The sequence below is a fragment of the Meles meles genome, chromosome 7, assembly GCF_922984935.1.
Source record: "Meles meles chromosome 7, mMelMel3.1 paternal haplotype, whole genome shotgun sequence".
Classification (NCBI taxonomy): Eukaryota; Metazoa; Chordata; class Mammalia; order Carnivora; family Mustelidae; genus Meles; species Meles meles.
The window spans coordinates 119921565-119942567 of NC_060072.1; the positions used below are offsets into that span (position 1 = coordinate 119921565).

Consider the following 21003-nt stretch of genomic DNA (forward strand, 5'->3'; position numbering starts at 1 on the left):
TAAACTGAAATCTCTAAGATTTTAGGAAAACAACTGAAGTCAGGAGATGATCCTGAATGTGTAAAGATAAAATATGGGGCAAAGGATGAAAAGAGAATAATGGAGAAATTTCAACAAATGTCTTTGTTCCACAGCAACATCTTTTCTGTTTTGCAAATGTCTTTGCAGGTGCGTTTCCTATCTTGCTTTTTTGGTTAAGGAAGAATGTTTATCATTTTCTGAATTTACCAGCAATTGGTGTGTGCTGAGGGCTCATTTATTTCTTACAAAATGTCCCTAACCCACTCCTGTCCTCTTAAATTTAAAACAGCTGCTACCCACTGGCAGGATCTAAATCTTAACAGAGACAGAATTCCAGATTCTCTGTATGCCTGTATTACACTATTGTTAATAATAATCTCTGTCCGTCAAGGTAACAAGGGCACAATGTGTGCCTATGCATATCATTTCTCTCTTAAGTATATAAAAAGCTAAGGCTTTTATTTTGTTAATAAAAACTCATGATTTAATTAAAAAAGAAACCTCTGATTATTGCTGCCATTTGAAGTCCTATGATTTAGTTTTGCTTGAAGCACCGTATCTTTCAATGTTGTTTTCTTTCTCTGCAGTTATTATTTTTTAATATTATCTATGAACTAGAGTGGCTTATTTACTGAGAGAAAAATAGCAGAGGGGTCCAAGCTAAAGGTTAAAAGGCAAAGCAAATTTGGAAAAAGAAACATATTTTTAAATTTTTTATTTATAAGTTTATAATTTTATTTTTAGAAGACATTTCATAATTTAGAATTTGTAATCCTCTCCACATTTATTTGTAAAGACAGCTCCAACTTTTTCAATGAATGCTTTACTGTTGAAAATATGAATTTTGACATAATCATTAAATACCTGGATTTTCAAAGATACACAGCTTTTTTTTTCATTTTTTTACTTGTTTACATTATCTTACCGGAAAGAATAATTTTGTTTTTTCCTCCTAGATTTTTCCTGCAGAAGAACTGTTCAATTTCTATAAAGATAGGTTCATCTGTTTTGAAAAATGCTAAAGCTTATTTTCATTTATAAGATAAATCACTGAAAGAGACAGTGAAGAATTCAAAAGGTACTTCATGTTCTACCAGAGTGAAATCCAAATCATTCTTCTCTACAGTGGATTCATGGTTTCCTGCAAGATAAGATCTCATCCTGTTAAAGACTTCATCTCTGAAGAAAAGAGAACATAATTTCTCAAGGGAACTCTAGTATCATAATTCATAAAATCAAATATATCAATAAGCACAGCTCTTATTTTAAAATAGTCATCCAAATCTCTGGAAACTAGAGTTTAATGCATTGATGTTACATTTTAATATGCTATAATAATATAAATACGTAAAACAGAACAAATAATTGTTTAATTATTAAAAAGTTTTCATTCTCATGAATAAAATTAAAATGCCAGTAATCCTTAATTAATACATTTAGAATCCCTTCCTTAGTGATGAGAATTAACTTTGCAATTTAATTTGACACTTCACAGTGTGAAAAAGAAAGATAAAAAATAAGCCTCTTGGGAAAGGGAGGAAAATTTCCAGTCTCTAACCAGCCAATCCAATTTAATCAGCTCTTTATCCACCTTTCTCTCTTTCTTTCTCTTCCCTCCTCCCACCCACTGAAAGCATTGGTGTTTCCACCTCAAGCCTTTCCCAATCCCCATTTTTTTTTTTAATAAACAGAACTAACTTTAAAGATCTGTGGTTTGAATTTCATTTCATCTTGAAGTGTTTGCCTGGATTTGTTTCCAGCCAGTATGGTAGTCCAGAATCTTGAAAAGATTGAAAAAATATATAGACTCTATTAAAGATGATACACGACCTTCTAGATATAAGACACATGAATCAAATATGGCAAAAATTTCCAAATATTTAATACTTTTTTACAGTGCCTCACTTAAAAAAATGTATTGAAAATCTATCCACGATGGCATGAGACCCCGGATTCAGTCCCTGCCTAGAGAAGTTCACAATTTAGTATGAGAGTCAGATAGGCAAACAAATACATTTCGATATTGGATAGCAAATTCTTACATAAAGAGTTTTATGGTGTTGTGAGGAAAAAATACGAAGGCTTCCCAGAGGAGGTGACATCTGATCCAAGGCAGAACAGAAGGATAAGCAGAAGGTGGGAAATTTATTGTTGGCAGAGAGAAGTCCACATGCAAAGAAGTGAGTAACGGGGAATTGGGGGATATAAATATATAAAGTTGTCTGAAGGACAGAGTCAATGGTGGCAGAGGAAGTTAAGGAGAGAGAGATAAATTGGAGCCAACCTATGAAAGCTTTTGTATGTCCTGTAGGCTAAGGACTTTAAGCAGAGAAATGACATAATCAGCTTTAAGATGCTAAGAGTTCAGGCTCTCTGAGAAACTGTCACAGAAGGCCTGAGATTTGCATGCAGCAATTTATATAGGGAATAATTTGGGGAACAATAACTGTAAGAGAGTAAAAGGGAAGAGGGCCAGGAAAAGGGGAAATTGGGCCTCAATGCAGATGCATCAGAAGCTGCAACTGATCCCATGGAGCCACAGTGGCTATTAAGAGTTGTCCTACCTGGAAGCCAAGGCCTCCACTGAGAATCACTGAACATAAACTGACCCCAGGGACAAGGGAGAGCCTCGGGCAAGGCTGATTCCTGCAGATGAGAGCAATTCCTAGAGAGGGACACAGCTGTCAGCCATCACCAACCAACATGTCCAGAAGCTGGAACAAATGTCTCCATTCAAAGGAAGATCTGAGCAATGTGTCATAGAATCCACTACAGAGAGAGGCTTTATGGTGTTTTGCTGTTATTGGTGGTGGTGGTGGTTTATTTTTTTAGCCTAAACTTGACCATAGTGAGAAGGATGACCTTGAGTGAGGAAAGGTTAGTTAGGAAGAGTTCAGATTGGATTGGGGGGGGGGGAGATAATGTCAGAGATGATGCCAAGGGTACTATGGTAATTCAGTTGGGGAAAGATAGTTGTCATATAAATGGTGCTGGAACAACTTGAAACAAAAGCAAAAATGAACTATTGGGACTTGATCAAGATAAAAACCTTCTGCACAGCAAAAGAATCAATCAACAGAACTAAAAGGCAGCCTATGGAATGGGAGAAGATATTTGTAAATGAAATATCTGATAAAGCATTAGTATCCAAAGTCTATAAAGAACTTATCAAACTCACTACCTAAAAAACAAGCAATCCAGTTAAGAAATGGGCTAAAGGCATGAATAGACACTTTTCCAAAGAAGACACCCAGATGGCTAACAGACACATGAAAAGATGCTCAACATCACTCATCATCAGGAAAATACAAATCAAAACCATGATGAGATACTATCTCACACCTATTGGAATGGCTAAAATTAACAACACAAGAAACAACAGAGGTTGGTGAGGATGTGGAGAAAGGCGGAACCTCTGGCAGTGTTGTTGGGAATGTAAACTGGTGCAGCCACTCTGGAGAATAGTATGGAGATTCCTCAAAAAGCTAAAAATACAACTACTCTACGATTCAGCAATTGTAGTACTAGGTATTTACCCAAAGGATACAAACACAGTGATTCAAAGGGATGCATGCATCCCAATGCTCATAGAAACATTATTTGCAATAACCAAACTATAGACAGAGCCCAAATATCCATCGACTGATGAATGGATAAAGAAGATGTGCTATATATATATATATATATTCCACTATATATTCTTTTATATATATACATATAATGGACTATTACTCAGCCATCAAAAGAATGAAATCTTGCCACCTGCAATGATGTGGATGGAGCTAGAGAGTATTATGTTAAGCGAAATAAGTCAGTCAGAGAAAGACAAATACCATATGATTTCACTCATATGTGGAATTTAAAGAACAAAACAAATGAACATATGGGAAAGGGGAAAAGAGAAAAAGGAGAGAGGGAAACAAACCGTAAGAGACCTATAGAGAACAAACTGAGGGTTGATGGAGGGTGGTGGGTGGGGGATGGGCCCAATGGGTGATGCATATTAAGGAGCGCATTTGTGATGAGCACTTGGTGTTTTATGTAACTGATGAATCGCTGAATTCTACTCCAGAAACTAACAGTGCACTGTACACTACCTAAATTTAAATAAAAATAAAAAAGAAACTGGTCTACTTTACATGACAAGAGTAATATATTTCAAATTTAAAAAGAAGTAATATATGTTTTAGAAGTAATATATGAAAGGAAAATCCAAAGCAACTTAGTATAGAATGGATGTCTCTTTTCCTGCATGTTTTTGGTGTGTATATAAGTAAAAATGTGGTTAGGTGCCCATTCAATCAGATAGATATGGCAGGAATGAAAATTTTAAAGTAAAAAAATTATTTTTGCCTCTATTAGTAAGAAGATACTGATAGCAAGGAAAATCTCTAGCTAGGAATATACTTGACATTTTTGTCAACTCTAAGAGTCAGAAACCACAAATATCTTTCTGAGTTTCACCATCTTTACCTGGGGTTCTTCAGGTATTATCCTAAATTTCTACTGACATCACCTCTCTGTTTTGTATTCACTCTAAAGGGTGGCTTTGTAGTTATAATCAGATAATAATTAGAGCACGAGAACAATATAAGACAATTAAGTATTGTTTAAATATAAGGTATTTCCCTGCACATATATCAGCTTTTGTCACATCTACAGTTTTAGTCCATGAGAACTGAGTCATAAGAACCATCATGTCTTTAATTCTTCAAATTAAACCCAATCTGATTTAGCTTCCGTACTAGAGAGGTTGAAAATGCTTGCTATCTCTCTGTCTGTCTGTCTTCCTGGCTCCTATTCCTTCTCTCAGGGTTGTACACAAACCCAGAAATGACGGGGAAGAGCCTCAGATCATCAGTGCCTGGTGGCTGCCACTTCTGGTCATCCTGGCCCGGGGGTTTCTGTCACCCATTCACAGTTATGAAGCCTCATGCCTCTGCATCATGCTTGGCCTCAGGACCCTCTACATAGAATCCTAGGCTGATGTCTAGCTTCCCTGGCACACATACTCCTAAGTGAGCCCCTGACAGAACCTACAACTGGTGTGAATCCCCTCTCAACAACCCCATTCTCAGCCCCCAACTATCTGTCTTCTTCCACCTTTGCAGATGTTTTCCGGTATGGATCCTGGACCAATGGAACCTGAGGGCTGTTTTTCATTTTATAGTTTGTCAGGCAACTCTAATGTGTAATCAGGGTTTAGAATCATTGTTATAGATTTAAGAACGATGATGATGACAGAGATGTTAGGAATATTCATAATATAAAACATTTTAAGTATTTAAACGGTTACAGCCCAGTACAAATAGGTTTTAAGGGAATTTAGAAGAGAAATCAATTGATTAGTCTCTTCATTCGCTGAGAAAAGCTTCTTTGAAAAAGTGGGATTTGAGGAGTACTAGCTGCAGAATATTCTGGAGCTTCTCCTTCCTGCATGCTGAGGGATTACTGGAGCTAGGCTGCCATCTTGGACTGTGAGATGACTGGGAATGTAGGTCATGCATGACTGAACAACAAGATAGAAAGAACCTGAGTTGCTGACATTTGACCTGGGCAAACTGGCCCTTGGATCACATATATCCAGACATTTTTTACACATGAAAGAAATAAGCCAATCCCATTTAAGCCTGTTATCTTGGGGTTTTTCTGTCATTTGCAACAAAGGTCAATAGCTGTACCTACTACAAGAGAATCTCACCAAAATAACAAACTGATGAATTACTCATATTCTATATAACCTCAGAGCTTAAAGTATAATGTAAAAGTGACTGTGACTACTGTTCGTGGTATAGAAAAAACACAAACCTGATAATTAACAGATATGCACTTCCCTTCTCCCATGTGTCACAAGAGAACTGAGGTCTGGGAAAGAAAGTTGCATGCTGGCTAAGTGTGTATTCTGTGAGTCAATCAATACAACAGTCACACATACCAGGCCATGCTGTGAACCCGACTGTGTATTTTGCATTTCAATTTCTCTTAAATATTTTTCTCTTTTGTATATATACCAAAAAGCAATACAGTATTGGAAAATCCCTAATGCACAAGAATATTTCTTCTCTAGGAGAAAGATATAAAAATTGTGAAAACTCTATAAAGGAAAATGTGACTATTGGCTATCATTAATTCGCTTACAGCATTACCAAATTTCTGGGCAAAGCTGTTCATTTTTAGGTTTTATGATCCTTCTTAAGCTAGAGACTTAAATGATCAAGCCCTTTACTTTCAAGATCCATCATAAACTCAAGTGCCTTTAGGGGCCAAGTGGGTAGGTTAAATAGTCCCCAGGTGGGGTTATGGGAAAATGGGGAACATCTGTGCCTCTGAACCAGGCAGCTTCACTCCAGTGATGAATGCCCTGGGTGAATGGGCGGCCAACATCATCGGAGCTTCTGACTTTTTGGAAGAAGTCAAATGCTTGCTTTTTTTTTTTTTTTTTTTAAGATTTTATTTATTTATTTGACAGACAGAGATTACAAGCAGGCAGAGATGCAGGCAGAGAGAGAGGAGGGGAAGCAGGCTCCCTGCCCAGGACCCTGGGATCATGACCCGAGCCAAAGACAGAGGCTTTATTTAACCCACTGAGCCACGTAGGCACCCCCAAATGCTTGCTTTTAAAATGTGTTATCTCCTGATAGTCAAGTCAAAAACATAAAAACATAAATCAAAGGATTTGGTGAGCTGAATATCATCTCCCGTTTAAAGTCTAAACACAACTGGATCTGCATTTGCCAAAACAGATTTTAAAATATTGTTTTGATTTGGCCTTAGTATAACTGCTTTAATTGGTTAAAAATTGTGTAAGCCCAACATAAAGGGTAAGTAATAAATGGCAATTTGTTAAGCGGAGAAGAGACGTGCTGAATTAATTGCCCAAGGGGATTGTCACATACTTTAATGCCAGATAGAACTTAACTAGGACAAAACTCAGAGGAAGTTGTGACTTCGTTTTCCCAGGCTAGTGAGGTCTTAGGGATAACCACAAATTTTGGTGATAACAGTCTATGACTTTTGTCTCCTAGATTGCACCTACCTGTCACTCTGTCAGGGAGATGACATTCTTTCTTCAACTGATTGCGAGAAGTCTGTCAAATGTTTTTTATGTGCCAGGAGCTACATTAGGTGCTAAGGACGCAAAGTTGAATAAATCTTTCTCTGTCTTCAAAGAATTCACGGCTTCGTGGGGGAGAAAGAAGCACAAACAAATGTAATACAACACACTATTTGTTACTAAACTGAAGATGCCAGCAACTATAAGATGCACCATTAGTTTTTGTACCTCTAAGAAAAAATTAATAGTTGTCAAGATTAAAGGTTTCATTGGAGAGTACTCCGATTTAGATCCAAGCAAGCGTTCAGTTAATGTTGGCAGTTATTAGCAGAGGTAATTAATGATAGAACTTGAACTTGAAGAAAGAGTAGGTCTCTTCCAAGAGATAAGGGAGAAAATAGATTCCAGGGAGGAAGAACAGAATACACAAAGACCCAGAGGCCTGTTTCTCCCTGCCGGTTGTGCCGTAGTAGGTGAGGATTTTCCCTTGAGTAATTGTAAATCTTTTTGACACCCTCTTCTTTCTCCTGTATCTTCCTCCCCTACCCTTCAATCCCAACACACACGCACATACACACACAGGCAGCTTGATTTTTTCAACTTTATACTCAAAAGCATGCACCTGGCCCTGTACTCAATCATGAACTTGGCTCCTGAGAGCAATGACACTAGTTACTTGTCTTCCATTTCCCTCCTCACTCCCCCATTCCACCCTCTTGTTGTTGGGGAAAGCCTTTGTCCAACATCTTTTGTTTAAGAGGATTAATTGCCAGCTCCTAGTGCCTGTCAGTTTCTTCCAGGGAACTTCATGCAAATAAGGCTCCAGGTGGCCTGCCCTGATTTCCCAGAGTTCCCCCAGGGTAACACTCTATTAGGACATTCACTACAAATAACATTTATTGAGCCCATTAAAGGCTCAGAAAGTTACTGGACTTGCACAAAACTACCCATTTAACAACAGAGCTGACCCTGATCAGTGTTTTGCTATGATGTACTTGCATTGTCATTCTGAATGTTTTTTCTCCTTAAGGATTTTTCTTCTCAGTACTATTTCTATTAACACAGTGCCTCCTTTAAAAAAAAAAAACAAACAACTAGCATCTTGAGTAAGAAATCTAGCCAGTCTTTAAATTTGAGTTCATCTGTCCATTCACTCCTCTCCTCCCTCCACACACAGTTCCTGAGTCTCAACTTAGGGTATGTTCGGCTTTAAGCAGAGGATTTGAGGTTGAACAAGACCAACATTGTCCCTACCCTTACAGAGCTTACAGTCTAGCAGAGAAGGAAATGAAAATAATTTTGAAGGCCAAGAGCAAAGATAGCTTAGGGAAATCTTCTCAGAGGGAGTTCCTGCTAAGAAGAGACTGAAAGGATGGAGAGAATTAGCTAAACAAAGGAATTGTCGGGGAGAGCTGATAAAATGACATTTGAAATACTTTGCAAACTCTGTGCCAGCAGACCTGTGAAAGATTATGTGGTTCTTAATCACACATACTTCTATAGCTCTCCAATCTTTGTCTCAGGTCTTCCTTCCATCAAGCTCCTTATCTCTGCTCCCTTTTCAGAACGACTTCTCTTTAATTCTGTGTAACTCTTGGCTTCTCGATGCTTACTATACTGTCGAGTTATTAGTATACTTTTGTGCTTGTGCTGGACACAGGAGCCTTTCTGGATGTAAGAATGACCTCATCGTTTGTCTTGATTGCCTGGAAAGAGACCTCGCAGACCAGATCTTGGAGCTGAGACAGATGCAGGGGGGTTACAGAGTCGGATTTGGTTTCTCTTGGTCTTGATTCTGAAGGAAGAAATATGCATAGAAATCAGGCAAGGGGTGGTTGTAATAGTGTTTTTCACACTTTCTTCACTGAGACCCATAGGAAGAACTATATCAGCATAGCAACAAAGGCGTGTGTGTTCTGAAACAATGGTTTCCCCTAACTTATGCTTTGGGGAAAATTACCCTTATCACATGCGATATAGTCTGATATTTTATATTTTGGATTCTGATGAGAGTTTCTCAGGGTGGTAATCTATTAATGGTTACAAAATCAACTCAGTGGGTTATGAGGAGCGCCTTAAACAGTGATATAGGAGTATCCATGCAAAGACAGGCTGTGGAACAGTGAAGAAGATACCCATGGTATCAGTCTTTGGGAGCTAGAATTTATATATCTTGGACCTTCCGAGTCTCTGTTTCTTACATTGTTACATGAAACTTCATATAGATCAGTGGTTATGGCTGTGGATTCTGGAGTATGAATTTAAATCTTTGCTACTTAGAGGCTGCAGGATGTGACACACTTAGCATTGGGAACCATGCTTGTCTTCTGTGTCAAAAGGAGATAATGGCAGCATTTATCTCATCCAGTTGCAAGGATTAATGAGATAATGCAGGGTTGCGTACGTATAAAACCCAGTAAATAGTAGCCATTGTATTTCCACCTTTTATTTTTCCCTAGTAGTACAGTTGAGTTTTTCTCAGTTTGCAGTATAGGACCAAGGGAAGAGTTCTGAAGTAGAGTGCTCTGGGGGCTAACTTGCTTAGGGGCAGCAGATACTAAAGTGAAAGAACCACCAGTGGAGACTGAAACCCCATGGGCCAGAGTGGATGCCCTTAGTCCCTCCGGTGCTAATCAATGAATGTCTGGGGTTTTATTTTCTAAAAATAAGAAGTTCTTCTTAGAGTTCCTCTAATATCAACACACTTTTGACCCTAGCTCCTGGCTACTCCTCCCCCCCTCCCCGCTACTTATTTAGATCAGATTTCAGTTTGTCACAGGAACTTGACAGAATCTGAATGTGTATATTCCCACAAATTTGACATTCCCTGAAGTTCCTCTTTGTTTGGGTACCCTTTCTGCTTGCCATTCTTTTCCTGGCCACAGTTCTTCTTTCCTGCATCTAGCAATATAGGAAGTGGGAAGTGTTTGTTTTTGTTTTAAATCTTGGGGTAGCAAGGGAAAAAACATACTGAATAATAAGACATTTGTTTTCTTCTCCCCCACCCATCTTATTGAAGATATTTGTCTTCTTTCTTGTGTTCCTGTCTCCAGCACAAGCTCAAAAGTATACTAATAACTTACCAGTTTAGTAAGCATCCAGAAGCCAAACCATCTTAGAGAAGCAAGTGTACTCTGTGTTAAAAATGTTTAATGAACTTGATGTATACTTCTTAAAAACGAGAGATGACATTTACTTGTGAAACACTCCCATAGGTATATCTAGAATCTCAAGAGAATTACGACTTTTGACATGATACACATAAAACATTTTATAGGTATGTTAACAAATGTACAATTTAAAGTTTTCTTAAAGTTGCTGTTTTACAAAGAAAAATATAAATATCATGTTTTAAAAATATGTAGCACCTTTAAGGGGTACCTTGGCTCAGTGGGTTAAAGCCTCTGCCTTGGCTCAGGTCATGATCCTAGGGTCCTGGGATCGAGCCCTGCACTGGGCTCTAGCCCTGCACGGGGCTCTCTGCTCAGCGGGGAGCCTGCTTCCCCCCTATCTCTCTGCCTGCCTCTCTGCCTACTTGTGATCTCTGTCTGTCAAATAAATAGTCTTTAAAAAAAAAAATAAAAAAAAATATGTAGCACTTTTAAAACGTGCTAACTTTTCTATAACTCTGCTCCACAGAAAAATACTTTACTCTTAAATTACTTACACATTTCTCACATCATTTGATAATAAAGATCTTGTATATTATATTAACATAAATATATGAATATTACCCAAATCAGAAATTTTTCAACACTTTAGATTTTTTCTGAATAATACACATACTTATTTTTTAACCCGCTTAGATGTCAAGAGTTAAAGACTAATATTCTGCTGTAATCACTCGTTCCTATGAAAATACTACAATATTTTCAATGAGAGTGTAAAACCATTGTTTCAGGTTTTATTTATACTGGAGCTGCCTGTTAAAAATCCCATGCCTGATCTAACAATTTGTCGTGATTCCAAATACGTTTTTAAAAAAGATTCTTGCCATCTTCAACATTTCCTCCTTAGGGTCTATTTCCAAGGCCTGTTTTTCCTATTATTTTCCCCCCAAGACTGATTTGCGTGAGCCACTTTTAACTAAAACGTTTATTTTTTTCCCTGCTTCTGTGAGTAATGTAGGAATCCTATAAGCCAGAAATAATCTCTTACTATAGCGGCGTTAGTTCTTCGAGCCTTCATCTTCCCTTCTGCTGAGGTATCTTTTAACACCAGAACTCGTCGTCGGTAAAAGCATAAAGAGCAGAGACCCAGGGCACAGGAAGGCATCATCACGTGAGTGGGAGGTGGTGGAAAGTTCACACTGGCCAAGAAGTGTACATATTTGTTTACACAGACCACCGTTAGTTAAATTTAATAGAGGTGAACGGTAGCCTGTAAGTAGCTTCACTAAGCCCAAACGGGAAATCCAGTAGGAAAGACACACTAAAATTTCCTAGCGGGCGCCTGGACAGGGCGGGGCAAGCGGCACCCGCTGGAGCTCCGAGCGGGAGCCGGAAGGGTGGACTCGAGGGGAGGGGTCTAGCCGGCGTGGGCGGGGCGGAGCCTAGGCAGGTCCGGTTGGGGCGGAGCCGGGGGCGGGGCCGGATGGGAGCGAGGACCCGTGGGAGAGCTGAGTCCTCCCGCCCGAGGGCTTGCAGGCACCTGGTGGAGAGCAAATGGTTGTTTCCACACGTGGAGAACTTTTAATGAACACGTGAGGGAAAGGAGGCAATGTCTGCGGAAAATCTACCTCACAACCCTGGCGTCCGACTCCAGCTCCTTGGGCGACAGCTTGTTTGCTGCGCTCCCGAGGGTGGGGGAGGTGGTGGGGAGTGAGTGTGTGTCTACTCCCCCTTACATTTGCGCCCCCGCCACAGGCTTTCAGCGAAAGTCTCTCAAGCAGTCCCCGCCTTAGAAGGCGGCCACGCATGCCGAGTGCGCCTGCGCCTAGCGCCAAACGGTGGGGGGCGGGGCCGCTGAGGAAAGGGGCGTCTCTCCCGCCGTCGCGCACGGGGCGGAGCCGTGGGGGTGGTGCGGCCCGGCGCCCGGCGGCCTGACCTCCCTGAACGCCGGGTCCCGTGACGTCACCTCGCCGTGACGCGCACGCTGTAGGAAAACTGTAAGTTTCTGAGGATTCCTGCAGCTCTCTGGGCCTGCGGGTCTCGCCCTGCTGCTCGCATTCCCGGTGTCGGTGGTGGCTGCGGGCGTTTGATTCTTGGGCTATCGGGGAGCCGCCGAACGTGGTGAAGGGACAGGTGCCCGCCCAGAGTGGGAGCGCGCCCTCTGGGGCGGGCGGGACCGGGAGTGCGAGGAGGCGAGGCCGTGCCCCACGGGGGCAGGCCCGCACTTCTCCCCTGGGGCCGAGAGGTCTCTAGGGGTTGGCGAGCCGAGGACTGGGAAGGAACGGGGAAAGTCCAAAGGGGAGCGACCCCCTTTTTTCCTCTTCCTTGATGAAGGGGCTTAGTTTCCCCCTCAGCCCTGGAGTTTGACGTGAAGTCTGGAATGGAGGATTTCTTCAGACACTCCACATCTAGGCTTTCTTTGGGATCCTGCAAGTGACCAGATCTGAGGACAAGCTGTAAAGATAACCACCTGCTGCCTCAGTTTCCTTTTTGTGTGAAATGGAGGTGACGCAGCCTCTGGCCTAGTTGTCATTCTCACAGAACTGGGTACATTGTGAGAGCATATGAGGTAACACAAGCATGTAAACTTGCTAGGTGAAAGCTCAGAAAGACAATCGTTATTCTGAGAATGTGCCGGCCAATGGCCATTTAACCAAGGTCTTGTAGGTAGGGATCTTTTTCACAGTTTGCCCCCTCAACCCCCTCGCACCGACCCCCCCATACGATCATGGACAACACTTGAGTCTGATGGGTCACCTGAACTGTTTGTTGTCACTGAACTTTGTGGAACAGGGATCAAGAAATGACTGGTGCCCTTATCACAGTGTTCTTGACAAGTATGAAGTCTCCTGGCTGGGTATTTCAGAGAAAGGTTTTATCATGTTGGAATTAGTACATTATACTCAACATGGATACACTGAGTTTTAGGGGTTGTTTTTGTGTGGACTTGGAAAGTCCCATTGTCATATCTGACTTTGAATGTTTTGGCTTGCTAAGGGTTAGTACATTATTGAGGAGTGAGTACTATAATACTTCTTAATTTAGAGGTAAGTATTTGTTAGGAACTTTGAACGGAAGACTGTTGTACACATCTCAGAGAGTATTTATTCCAGAGATTGAGAGGTCACATGTCTGTAAATTCAATTTATCCTCCTTTGAGGGGCCTTAGAATTAGAAAGCAGGGGTGCTAATTTTGGTTCTACCAGTTAATAGTTTTGTGTCCAAAGGCAAGTCACCCAACTTTGGGATTTCCTTTTTTGGTCTAAATTGGGAGATGATGGTGTTATTTGCTGTTGCTTTTTCAAGGATCAAAGGAGACCACAAGTTTAAGAACAAAAGGCTAAGTATGGTCTTGTTATTAAGAAATTCCCATAGGTCTCCTAGCCTGGATAAGAGGTATGTTTATTCAGAAGGCAGGTTCTGAGTCAGAACCACAAATAGAGCAGCAAACAAGATAGTCCCCAACCTGGTGGAGCTCATTTTCCAGTGACTAGGCTACAAAGATTAAGTACATAATATTATTTCAGAGAGTGACTAAGTACAGTGAGGTAAAGGAAGATAAGGGAATGACAGTGGGGGAACACGGTAGGTTGTTTTAGATATGGTCTGTAAGGGAAGACCTTTCAAAAAAGGTGACAGGTGAATCAACTGAAGTGAGAGGAAGAGCCTGAGGTAAGAACATTTCAGGCAAGGATCATAGGAGCAGTCAGCACTTGTGTGGACCTTACTAATACGTGAGGCAGTCTTCTAAACACTAAATTTTTATACCGACCTTATACTGTGAATACTAACACCTCCATTTTTATAGAAGAAGAATCTGACGCACAGGAAGCGTTGCTCAAGATTGTACAGCTAAAATGTGATAGAGACAGTATACAAATTTGGGCAGTCTGGCTTCAGAGTCTCTGCTCCAGATGGCAGCCCTTTAGAATAGGAGCAACAAAGAAGCAATGGTCTGAGGGGGAAGCTAGTCTGAGGTGGCCAAGGCAGAGCAAGGTGAGTGTTTAGATCACTGCAAGAGATAGGGAAAGTGGTGGCAGATGATCTTGGAGAACCAGGCCAGGTTATGGGGGCTGTGGTGAAGTAAAGGCGTGATTCTAGGTGTGAAAGAAAACCACCAGAAGTTTTATATCAAGGAAATAGCATTTGATTTTACTTTTATTGGTTGCAGAATTAACTTGAAGGTCATGGAGTGGGGGAGGGTATCAAAAGTGGGGAGGTAGGAGGCATGGTTCTACCCTGGAGGAGAGCTGCTGCTGTCTTGGCCTTGGAGAAGTAGTTGCAGAGATAATAGTAAATGGTCAAATTCATGACGAAATTGAGGGTAGAGCTACTGGTGTGAATTTACTAAACTGGAGAGTGAGGAAAAGGAAAAGTCATGACTTCCTAGGTTTTAGGTTGGAACAACTGGGAGAACTGTAGTGCTATTGACTGAGCAGGTGGAAAGGGATTTGGTGAGAAAATCATGAATTCTGTTTTGGACAAGTTTTAGATGCCTTGTAGACATAGTAATACTAGAGCTAGTAATAATAGTAAGCACTTTGAGGCATAAACTGTACTGGGCAGGCTTTTAAATGTGGGACACTTGGTTAAGTTTTGGGAGTTCAGGGATGAATAATACATAGCACTCTCCTTGGAGGAGCAGTCTGAGGAAAAACCTGTGGGAATAAAACCAGAGTAGACCAAATGCATAAAAGCATGCGGATCATTTCATTTTGACCTTTGCAGCCCCTTCCACCCTATATACTGGAGGGATGGGGCATGAAGGGGTCAAAGGAGGAAAAGAATGCCTAACCAATTGCACAGTGAATTTGAGGCTCCCCAAGAGTCCTCTTCAACAAAAGAATTACTCATAATCTTGCATATTTTACTGTATTTGCATTAGCTTTATTTGGCAACGATATAATTTTTACCAAATGAAATAAATTCTGATATTTTAGTATCATTGTGGAGTGACGAGATTTTCCAGTTCTATTACCTCAGTGTTGACAGGATTTACTAGTGAAATAAGGGAGTTGGCTTGAAATGTTGCAGCTTGCATAATACAGAGTGATGGAGGGGCTGTGTGAGGTATTTAGGCAGGTTTCCACTGGTTTAAGTGTATCACGCCAAAGTTCCACATGTTGGAGTAAGTTTCAGTTTCTCTGCTGCTCTTCTCTTTAACACTGAGGTTATTATTTTTTTTTGTTATAGAAAGGGGATCTGGTGGTACATCTCAGGTGGAGTTATAGATGACCTCTCCCATCTGGAACATTGTAGCGCATGGAAACTAGAACAATATGCACAAAAATTCGTGTCTTATTTCTGTACATCTCTTTAAGAGTATACTCTAATGTCCATACATTTGTCGTAATTTTATTAATTCCTAACGTATTTCAAATTTGAACCATTAAAACATTTTATAGAATTACACCATTGTAGATTTTGTGATTAATTTCAGAGTTTTTTTCTTACAATATATAAAATATCCTGTTGAGCTTTTTTAACTGTCAGTGGGGTAGTTGATATGAATAACCAAATCCATCATCACTCTAAATGGGAACCCTCCACAAACAGAAATGCAGAAATGTGCCATTTCATTTTGCAGTTCACAGAACCTTAAATCCCCTACCATGGCTTCCCGAAGTTTAGTAGGGTTGAAATGGATAAGTATTTCTTTATCTACAGTTGCAGCTAGCTTTCCCATGAATATCAGATATTCATATATAGTATTAAGTATTCTTGAAGGGGCTCCTCATTGCTCAGGCTTTGTCATTTTTTAAGTTCAGTCTTAGTGAGGGCACTGTTTGATCAATGTTTAATTGTGCTAGAATGCTCCCAGCAGGGCGGGCATAATGGTTAAGTCTTCCTATTTGAAGACAGGAACCCCTCTCTCTAACACTGACCGTTCTAGATAACTTGTAAAATCCAGATTCTTTTACAAATCTATATTTACATGAACAAATTTAGAAACTACTAGTTAAGAATACAAATGCAAGTGTCTGGAAATTGTTTCTTTTAGAAAATTATTTATCTCGCCCACTGATAACATGTAATGGGCACTAAATATTTTTTAATATTTAAATGTCTTGTAGTTTCTTTTTTTTTTAATCTTGTAGTTTCTGTTAGTCTATTCTGTTATTACCTTCAACTCCTAAATGTATGTGTGTGTATATATATATATGTGTATATATAGTGTGTATGTATATACACATTATATGTATATATATATATACACACACACAGTGTACTTGCAGTAAGAGCTGAATACTACTAGTCTGTGTACTTTAGCATTGTAAATGTTTAAATATATTTAAATAATGTAAACATTTAAGTGTCACTTAAATTTGATTCATTTGATACATGGTTACTTAGAAATTAAGATCTTGAGGCTTGATTTTTTTTCCCCCACATAAATAATGACTATTAATTAGTAAGGCTGGGTGAAGACTAAGCTTTAGTGACAGATTAATCAAATTATTATCCCAAAAGACCATGCAAGAAGAAAATTCTTAAGAGAGGTTTAAGCAAAAACTACATGGTGATGGAAGGGATATGTTAACCATTACTCCCTACCATAGCTATAATTCTTAAGTATTATTATCCTACAGACAGCATTCTTTTCATTGGTCCTAGCAAAGGTGCATTCTACATAAATGTGATATAAATAGTGGAATATATGGAAGTATGGATTTACCTCAGTGTAAATTTACTAGCAAACCTGTTACAACCCAGGTTTTTTTACCTGGGTTGTAACAGGTAAAAACCATTTACCTCAGTGGTTCTCCACTGGGGATGATTTTGTTCCTTCCCCCAAGTCACTCGAGATATTTGGCAAATGTCTAGAGACATTTTTGGTTATTACAACTATGTGTGAGGGCATTGTACCTGTCATGTAGTCGGTGGAGGCCAGGGATATTCTTAAATATCCTGTAACGCACAAGACAACCTAACAAAAAAAAATTATCCAGTTCAAAATGTCAGTACTGCTGATACTGAGAAACCCTGCAATATGTAACTTTTTTCTTTCTTCCTTACTATTTTTTTTTTTTTTTTGATGCTTTGGAGGTTGAGGCAGTAGTTGTCAGTGGCAAATACCTGACTTGAACAAAAGATTGTGTTCAGCAGCTTTTAGTTTGTTGGAGAGCTGAGCCAATTTGGTTCATTTATTGCAAGGAAAATAGTTTTTGTACCTAATAGCCTTGAATTTTTTTGGTTGCCAATATGTCTAGTGTTTTTCGTTTGGTATTTAGCTATGAATATTTTTTCTTAGTAAAATTAATTTGGGCACCATACAATTCTGGGTTGTAACAGGTTTGCTAGTATAAATCTCATTCATATATTGAATTAACTGTCTCACAGTTACATGGTTGTTTATATATTTCAGAGATACTTTCACATTAATTTTTATATGTGATTTTCATGAACACCCCATGGAATGTATAGGACATGCATTATCCTCACTACTTGCCAGATGGGGAAACAGACTTAGATCAAAATGACTTGCTATATATATTATAGCAAGTTAGGGACAAAAGCAAATCTAGGACTCTGCGAGGTTTTGATGCTTAGGACATTTTTAAAGTTACTAGTTGTCTCATTTGATCTTCCTGTCTTATGAAAACTAGGAATTTACTTAAGATCACCTAACTCATAATAAAGTTTTGACTATTTTTACTGACCTGTGCTGCCTCTCTGGATACCCTCTAATAAAGAAATTTGACACTCTCTGGATAAATTCACCAAATCCATTCTTAACCTAACTAAGTAGGTCTCTTGACACTGTAAGGGAGAAAAAAGTCTCCATCACCTTTGGGTCTCAGTCTGGGCCTAAGTAGTAAACTGATACAAGACAGATTAGCAGTAGAAAAACATACAAACTTTATTAAACTTATACAGGGAAGTCTTGAACTTCATCAAGACCCAAAGAAGTAACCAGAACAGGAAGCTTTTACACAGTTTAGGCAAAGAAACAATAAATTTGTGAAGAACTGACAGGATCCAGAAGAGTCTGGGCTAGGGGTAGTAAATGGTGAAGAAGTAAGGAGGAAGATAAGGATTAGTTTAGTAAGATTTCTTTGTACAGGTGTCTCTGCTCCCAGTTCCCTATCTCTGGTGGTAAGAATGTCTTCCTTCCTCCTGGTACAAGGGAGGATACCTTTCACAGGGGAATTTATCTTTTACTTTCAGGACCAAAAAAAGGAGATTCAGAGTGTCCTTGCACCTGCTGTTTCTTAAGTACCTTTGATTCAAAATAATCAAAAGGTCAAAGTGGCACATTTGGGGGTGACTACAAAACCTAGTCAGATGTTCATGTTGTCACTTGAATCAGTTGGTAATTCAGTGTTTGTACTGTGCTTGGAGTTGAGTGGCATCTTTACTGAGTTTTGATAAAGCATAAGGTAATGCTGCTTGCTATGTAGAATTTATTTTTTGAGCACACTCAGGTCCAAAAGCAGTGAAGAGATGGCTCTCAGCTGTATTTGAGTATACTTGGGTGAAGTAACCTACTTGGCATGATTCACTTTGCCATTCTGATAGAGGGATTTAGACTTAGAATAGGATTTCCATTCATTCTAATTTTTAAATTAGAAATCATATTATTCTCTTTAGCCCTTGCCATCTTTTAGTCACATTTGAGACTCTCTTACTTTCCAAAAGAATATCTACTCAAATTATTTGATGAGTTACTATTTCGTTTGAAGATTATTTGATGATATTCTGTTCTTGGTGTGAGTTTCAGTGATTGGAAGAAAAATTTTAATACCCAGAAGTGGAATTGCTGGGGCATATGGGAGTTTTAGTTTTCTTTTTTGGGGGGGATCTCCACACTGTTTTCCACAGTGACTGCATCAGTTTACATTCCCAGCAACCGTGCACAAGGATTCCCTTTTCTTTTCTCCATAGTCTTGCCAACATTTGTTACCTCTTGTGTGTTTGATGATAGCCATTCTAACTGGTATGAGGTGGGATCTCATTGTGGTTTTGCTTTGCATTTCTCTAATGACGAGTGATCTTGAGCACCTTTTCATGTTCCTGTTGGCCATCTGTATGTCTTCTTTGGAAAAAAGTTTATTCTGATCCTCTGCCCATTTTTAAAATCAGCCTGTTTGTTTTAATGAAGTATAGTTGACACACAGTGTTAAATTAGTTCAGGTATACAAAGAGTGATTCCTCAGCTCTGTATATTGTGCTGTGCTCACAGCAAGTGTCACCATATAAAGCTATTATAATATCTTGACAATATTGCTCATGCTGTCCCTTTCATCCCTGAGATTTACTCATCCCATAAGTGGAAGCTTGTACCTTCCATTCCCCTTCACCCATTTTTGCCTATCCCCGCACCTCTTGCCCTTGTGGCAAACAACAGTTCTGTATTATTAGGTCTGTAATTGGAAATTTTAATGTTTTCTGTAGAATAGAATAGAATAGGCTGGATGTGGACAATTGGTAGTATGAAACTGTGGGTCTGGGATTAAGAAGGGAAGGAAAAAGACCTTTGTTAGTGCATTTGTATATTGGGCCATGAAGGATTATACTTATATTTAAAAAGTGAAGATTTTCAACTTTCCCATACAACTGACTTAGCATAAAAATATTTTTCTTACCTTCATGAAGAAAAATGCTATATCCAGGTTAACATAATATTTATAGCATTTTTGAGGGGAGAGACCACCATTAAGTGTAACTGAAACAGAGCTGGATTTCATACTTGCTAAGGAAGGGAGAGCTGTGCTTGCAGAGTAGAATCCTGGAAACAGGCAGAGATGTACTTAGGGTTTTGAAGAAGCATGGAGTTTTAAGATTGGCTTACTTTCAGTGAGACAATTTAGGGATTGGCCAACTTTAAACTTGGACTTTAGGGACTGGCTGGCATTGAGAAGCAAGGGTACAGAAGCAAGGCAGTTACTGATCGGCTGTCTTTCTCAGCTGAGGGCTTAAGTGGAAATGTTGACTAGAGTTTAAGGATTGATAGATTGGGGCATATTTAAAACTGGTTACTTGTTCCCAGCTTGAAATAGAGCCAAAGAATAATCTTTTCCTTTCTTGAAACTGGAGAATAGGTACTTTTATTTTCCATTGAAATTTGTCAAACATTTATATTAGCAGTTGCGCTGATATACACTTCTGATTTTGCTTTTCTTCTGAAATTTTTAAAAAAAGAAATGAGTGCTGTGAATATCATTTGTTTTCTGTCTACCAGTCACAGGATTATATGTTATTTGGGACCCAGGCTGCTTCAAGGATTATTTTTATATATAGTTAAAAAGGTAATATGTTATTTATGGAAATACTTTAATGTTTTAAACACTGTGGTGAAAGCTGTTACTTTTATGTCTATTTTTCTCTCTTGTGGGAGTGTGTTGTATCATATGCCTGCCAAAAGCAGCCTTGATGGATGTTGAATTATAAATCTAAAAGTTTATTGTTTTTGCTGTTGTTAGAGATATATCCAGAAGTGATGACTTTTTGAAAGTTAATTAAGGATTATTCTTATCAGCATTTTAGAAGCTTAATGATTATACTGTATGTATTTTGTATAAGGTAGGCTGAGTTATTTTATATCTTTGAATCATTTTACCACAATTATAGTACCATTTTTATAAAGTATTTTGTATTAATTCTTATTTTATAATATTTTTATTTAGAATGAAATAAAGAGGTATTTACGACGGTTTACTGGAACTCTGACAAAAAGTAGATTTTTTTTAAAGTGATCTCTCACATGATATTTTAGTTTTAAAAATGTTTTCCTTCGAGATGCTAAGATAAACTCAGAGGGCATTCTTTATATTACAAGTTAGAGAAGGCAAAATTAGTTTTTGGTATATTTTCTTT

General features: G+C 39.0%; 1 protein-coding gene and 1 long non-coding RNA gene across 6 annotated transcripts in view; one reads left to right on the forward strand and one right to left on the reverse strand.

The window, feature by feature from the left end:
- Positions 1 to 782: 782 nt before the first annotated feature.
- On the reverse strand, positions 783 to 11455 carry LOC123945923. Of its 2 annotated transcripts, none has more exons than XR_006819533.1 (4): positions 11234 to 11455; positions 8571 to 8870; positions 7058 to 7200; positions 783 to 1162 (listed from the first exon to the last, which is right to left on the reverse strand). It is a non-coding gene; the product is annotated as an uncharacterized LOC123945923 (long non-coding RNA). The 2 variants fall into 2 exon arrangements; XR_006819534.1 differs by lacking the exon at positions 783 to 1162 and adding an exon at positions 1765 to 1801.
- Positions 11456 to 12102: 647 nt separating this feature from the next.
- The window catches only part of ZNF438 (zinc finger protein 438), a 180810-nt gene continuing 171909 nt past the window's right edge, over positions 12103 to 21003 (forward strand). For 2 of the 4 annotated variants that reach the window (XM_046010549.1, XM_046010546.1), the window contains exon 1: positions 12110 to 12182. The gene's annotated coding sequence lies outside the window, so the exon portion shown is untranslated. Of the gene's footprint in view, positions 12183 to 21003 lie in introns of all 4 variants that reach the window. The other 2 variants (XM_046010548.1, XM_046010550.1) reach the window with 2 other exon arrangements.